Raw genomic sequence first — 6,328 nt, 5'->3', positions numbered from 1 at the left:
GAATGGCGAACATCAAAAAGTCAGGAAACAACAGATGCTGGAGAGGATGTGGAGAAATAGGAACACTTTTACACTGTTGCTGGGAGTGTAAATTAGTTCAACCATTGTGGAAGACAGTGTGGCAATTCCTCAAGGATCTAGAACTAGAAATATCATTTGACCCAGCAATCCCACTACTGTGTATACACCCAAAGGATTATAAATCATTTGACTAAAAAGACACATGCACCCGTATGTTTACTGTGGCAGTCTTCACAATAGCAAAGACTTGGAACCAAACCAAATGCCCATCAATGATAGACTGGATAAAGAAAACGTGGCACATATACACCATGGAATACTATGCAGCCATAAAAAAGGAGGAGTTCATGTCCTTTGCACGGACATGGATGAAGCTGGAAACCATCATTCTCAGTAAACTAACACAAGAACAGAAAACCAAACACCGCATGTTCTCACTCATGAGTGGGAGTTGAACAATGAGAACACATGGACACAGGGAGGAGAACATCACATAATGGGGCCTGTCAGGGAGTGGGGGGCTAGGGGAGGAATAGCATTAGGAGAAATACCTAATGTAGATGATGGGTTGATAGGTGCAGCAAACCACCATGGCACATGTATACCTATGTAACAAGCCTCCACGTTGTGCACATGTACCCCAGAACTTAAAGTATAATAATAAAAAAGAAATTCCCCTTAGTTTTACAAGTAAAAAGTGATTGATTTAAAAATGAATTAACTGGAGAGATTAATTAATAAATATAACACTGTTAATCCAATTATTTTAGTGTTTAGGTGAAAAGTATAAACATGCAAGAATATGAAATCAAGCCTCTGAACCCACAAACAGCGGCATTTTCAAGCACAGACATGCATGTTCATAATCACAAGGATTCAGTCCTTCAGATGTGAGTCCTGCTCCTAATTCCTCTACTCTTTCTCCCTCAAATTTTTTGTCTCCTCTCCCTTTTCCCTCTTTCTACTGCAAATATGCCCTGTGAAGCCTGTGAATGAGAATTTACATTCTTCTGTTTGTTTGTTTTCCTAGGAGATAGTTAAGAATAAGAACCAGTTTTTACTTGGTCTTTACATATGCTCTATCAGTCAGTTACACTGCATGAAACATACAGGCATTGCAGAGGGTTTACTGAATGAATGCATTTCATAATGGAACAGTGGCAGCAAAAACACCCACTTTCAAACTGGTGGCAGTACACTGGTTACTTCCCACATAGGTACCCTATGTGTGGCTTTTGTGTATCAGGAGCCATGCAAAGTCTTCTAGAAGCTGGTAGATGTCGCAGGGATAGAAAGCAGATTCATTTGTCCATGGGCCTCTACACAGTGCATAGCATGGTTTTCAGCATACCAAAAGGGGTAAATTGGCATTACTTAACTTAGTCATATATATACCTTTTCAAATCTGCCACCCTCAAATATAATGTAAACTAAATATTTCACAGGAAAGGAAAAAGACCATTTGTCACAAGTCAAACTCTAAAATAGATGGATGATGTAACAGCAGTATGTAATTTTAAAATTTACATTAGTGGCTTTCAGAGACACAGGGATTTCTTTGCAAGACTATGTAAAATGTGGAGATAATGACCAATGTAGGCAATGGCCTGTGATGCATGCCTCTGAAATCCCAGCTCTGCACTTCCCAGCTGTGTGAACAGGGGCAAGCAGTCTCTCCTTCGGAACTTAAATTTCCTCATCTGTGAAACTGGAAGAAAGAAACTTATGTTACAGGGATTTTATGAAAACGATCAGTAAGATATGTCAAGCACCTGATACATGGTGGGCCCTGAAACAGCAATTATTATATATTCTGATACTGTAGTTAAGAGAAACCGCCTTCTGCCAATATAATTTCTTTATTAGAATTTTAGGAATTCCACACAATAAGAAGTTCATCGGATGCTAAAGTCACCCTTCGGAGATGTAGGCTGGTAGTCAAAGCCATTTGATCAAAGCTAAAGTGAAAGAATCTCAGAGTGTCATGGGTGTTCCCTCAGAGGATATCTATTGTAGTGTAGGAAAACTACTAACACAATCACTGATTTTCAATCTTGCCTCAAAATAAATAACAAGCAAAAAGATGGAAAAGGGGAAAGGGAAACCTCAGATTTTTCCCGTCTTGCACTCCCAGAGAATGGCTGACCCAGAGCCCACAGTCAGAAACACTCTATCATGGTGGAAATCTCTCCAGAACTGGCTGAGTTCATTGGTGGTATGAGATGTTTTAGTGTGGAACAGGGAATGCAGTCATTTCCTGATCACAATTTTGATACCAAACATCACATGTACGTGCCTTGCTATCTTCATCTAATGAATTTGTGAAGTTTTAGAACAGCTTGGTGACCCTGGAAAGCCTGTTCTGCTTCTGACGAAACTGGCCTGAGCCTGTGGGAACACAGTGTCATTGATAAGTAAACTATCTTTCTCGTGGGCTGGCCTGATGTCTTTGTGGAGGGGAAGGCATCCTTCCAAGACCGGAATTCTCTTACGCAGGGACTAGCTGTGCATAAAAGACCCTCCTCCAGATCCAGTTTCATCAAGACCTTGAAGCAGCTGTAAGTACCAATCATTTTATCTCTTCACAAGGACTTGAAGCAAACTCCATTCCTCTGCCTCTGCAGAAATTAGTGTTATTTTAGAATTTTAGAAAATTAGAATTTTCCAGTATTTGGCCAAAGGAGCAGGAGAACAACCTCTAAGATGAGGAGCTTCCGAAAGTGTTAGGAGATGGGAGGAAAATGTTGCAGAGATGTGTGCATGAGAAATGGGGAGGGAAGCAGAGAGAACTCCAGGGGCAAGTTAAGTGGTGGGGGTCTGCCTATACTGCTGCCTTTGTGGGGTGTTCTCATCAATAAGCCTGGAAGATTCCATCTCATTCAGTTACTTCCTAGCTGTCAGATACTGGGCAAGTTACATTGGCTTTATATCTCAATCTTCTCCCTTGTGAAAATGGGAATGACAATATTGCATTTGAAGGTTTTTCATTACGATGAAATGAAAAAGGTACATGAAGTGCCTAGTGTAGCACATCCACAGTTACGTGTCCTACTACACAACAACGTCCACTTTATTTTCAACTCTTCCATAACATCATTCAGCTTTCATTGTGTTTAATTATATAATTGTGTTTCTTTCTGAAATCCACTATCATATGAAAATAAAATACAATATGTAAATCACCGTACATGTCTGCCCAGATAAAACCAGAGAGTTGAAAACACCACCTCAAGTCATGCTGTATAGTAGGAACTGTGCTACTCTGTAAAGAGGTCATGGAAAATGAATCAGACTTCTGGCCCTCAGGTATCTCACGGCTGCCCAGCTGTGTTTCTGTGGCATCTGGTACCTATCTGGTGCTGACACAAATGGCAACTACTGGAATAGCTGCAGACTACAAAGAGAATGTTTTCCCTATAAGTGTGATTTTCAAAAGATTAATTAATTCAATGACCATTCAGTAGTGCCCTTCTGGTTGTATCAGACAGTGTGGATGATGGGTTCACAAAGACTAACAACACATGGCCCTTTCCCTCACAAGTCTCCCATCTAGTACAGGAAACAAGCACGTTCATTACATCCACAGGTATTTTCTGAGTGACTCCAATGTATGCTCAGCAGAGATCTGGGCTGCTTGTGATATACCAGTGAGCAAGAGACAAAGATCCCTACCAACAGGAGCTAATACTCTAGCAGGAGCCATCATTGGCTAGGAAAGAGAACAGCATTAATCATCATAAGTAAGTACGTAGTATGTTAGATGCAAAATCCTATAACAGAAATGAAACTTGGGCCAAGGAAAAGGGGACCAGAAGTATCAGCGACAGGGTGGCAAGGAAGAGTGGGTTTAGCAGTCCATCAAAAGGTGGCCTGGATAGGCCTCATCTGGAAGGTGAGAAGTGATCAAGGCCTCGAGGTGAGTGAGGAAGTGATCCTTGTAGATTTGGGAAAGGAGGATTCCAAGCAGAGGGAATGGCTAGAGCACAGGCCTTGAGGAGGGAAGGAGCCTACCTGACAGAACCCAGAAGCTGCAGAGTCTAATTCTGCTAGAGATATGTGGCCCATGGGGAGTGGTAGGGACAAAGTCAAAGAGGAAATGGGCCAGATGTTGTAGGGCCCTGTAGGTTTTGGAAGCATTTAACATTTTACTCTGATGCATAAACACAGGGCCACTAGAAAGGGTTTGCTTTCCGAATTAGAAGTCTCTGCAAGGTAAGGTAAAGGGAAAAGGAAGGTGACATCAGTGAGACAGGATCAGGTAGTGAGCAAAGAAGTGGGAGAAATCAAGGCATGCTGCATCACTATGAGAGTGGCAGCACTCGCCTAGACTTGACAATTCCATGGATCACTGGGGCCACACCCATGACCTGTGCACATCTATGCCATTACTCACGAAATCACAAAAGTATAAGTCCTCTGTGCATCCCGTCATTTGTCCAGGAAACAAACAAACAAAACAATGAGGGAGGTTATTTTGTATTCCATTCATTCTGTATTTAAGACCTTTCTAGGGAACTAGCTAGTACAGACCCAAAATGAAACCACCTTTGTGTTTGAACAAGAGTGTCCTAGGTACATGAAGGAAGAAAACATTAGGGAACATATGAAGGTTGATGTGAAAGACACAACTCTTACCCGCCTTCCCCGGTCCTAAGTTCATTTGTATTTCATTTAATATCGCTATTAAATAGTTAACAGGTAAAATAACAACTATCCTTTGTGATCCATGTATATTCTGTCATCATTTCTCATTCAATCAATATGTTTTAAATCCCTACTGGACACCAGATCCTGGGCACTGTGTTGACTCAGAGGGGAACAGATATGTTTCAGGTTGGTTCCTAGTCCTCAAATTTCTCACAAGCATGCAGAAAAATCATTTCAGAGCTCCTTAATTAGAGCTACAACAGAATTAAAGTCAAGGAAGCCTGGAAAAACAGGGTGGTACCTCAGTCCCAATGTAAAGGAAGGGCCAGCACATGGTCAGGAAAGCTTTCTTGGGAGAGGTGAGGTTCTGTGTAGGTAGCATTATTATTCCCTCTTTACACCTGAGAAATATTAAGGTCAAAGATATTAACTTGCCTAAGGCTGCATAGCTACTGAGAGAGCAGGATTTAAATTTTAGTTCATTTGCAATTCAAAACACCATTTCCTTTCTCATGGACTACTACCAAAATCACTTCCCCTGGCTCTGCTTCCCTTAAGTATTCTGAAGGTTTCTCAGGTATGTTGCAGTCCCTCTCCTGATAGCTGGGTCCAGCTGTGAGTACCATCAAGCTCTTAGAAGGTCTTTAACATTCCCGACCCCAGGTAACAGCTGTTTCTGCAGAGCTCCTCTCTTACGACTGTACTCCAATTAAAACTCAGTTAGAAATGTCACCTTCCATGGCTTTCTCACCAAGTAAAGCACCCAACTTCCCTGAGGATAATTCTGCTGTTCCTGTCAATTTCCCATCTGCCTGCCCCTTCCTACCTCTGAAAAAAGGGCAGAAATATGTATCCTAGACTTGTTGGTTTCAGGGCAGATACTCTCTACTTTCATCCTAAGGATTCTGGAAATTTACATGGAAGCTCCATTCTCTTGGGTGCCTGGATCTTCCAGGCAGAAAAACACTAGAAAGGAGGAAGGCCATACCAAAAGGAGTAACATGCACTGTCTGTCAGCAACTCTCAACATAAGGGAAACGTGCCGTAGTAAATGCAAGGTGGTTACATTTGGACTCAAACAGACCAGGGTGTAGATCCCAGCTCCACCACTTCCCGGTTTGCTCACTGTAACCCATCTCAGCCTGTTAATCTGTTAAAGGGGATTTTGACACTGTTCAGGTTTTTTTGGTACAAAAATATTAAGTTCATAAAGAAAGTAGAGCATCCATAAATCAACATCATGGCCTAGTGTGATGACAGCATAGAATGTCTTTTCTGTATCACTTCATTGCATTTTATCTTGCAGGGGAAATCAAAGCTTCAAATCGTGAAGTAACATTTGGAGGTGACACAACTATTTGCTGGGAGTGAGAGAGGTACTCACGTGCTCTTTTCACATTTTGTTCAGAAGAAAAACATGATGGAAACTACCTTTTTCGGGAGTCAGTGAATCTTAGCTACTGAATACCTTATCCAAAAGGTCAATGCTGAATGTCATCAATGAAGGCCATAACAAATGATAGCTGTGGATAAGAAGAATCCTTCTGACAAGATATGGTGATGTTCACTGGCCATCAGAGAAATGCAAATCAAAACCACAATGAGATACCATCTCACACCAGTTAGAATGGTGATCATTAAAAAGTCAGGAAACAACAGG

The sequence above is a fragment of the Mandrillus leucophaeus genome, unplaced genomic scaffold (assembly GCF_000951045.1).
Source record: "Mandrillus leucophaeus isolate KB7577 unplaced genomic scaffold, Mleu.le_1.0 Scaffold395, whole genome shotgun sequence".
Lineage (NCBI taxonomy): Eukaryota > Metazoa > Chordata > Mammalia > Primates > Cercopithecidae > Mandrillus > Mandrillus leucophaeus.
This window is presented reverse-complemented; position numbering follows the sequence as displayed.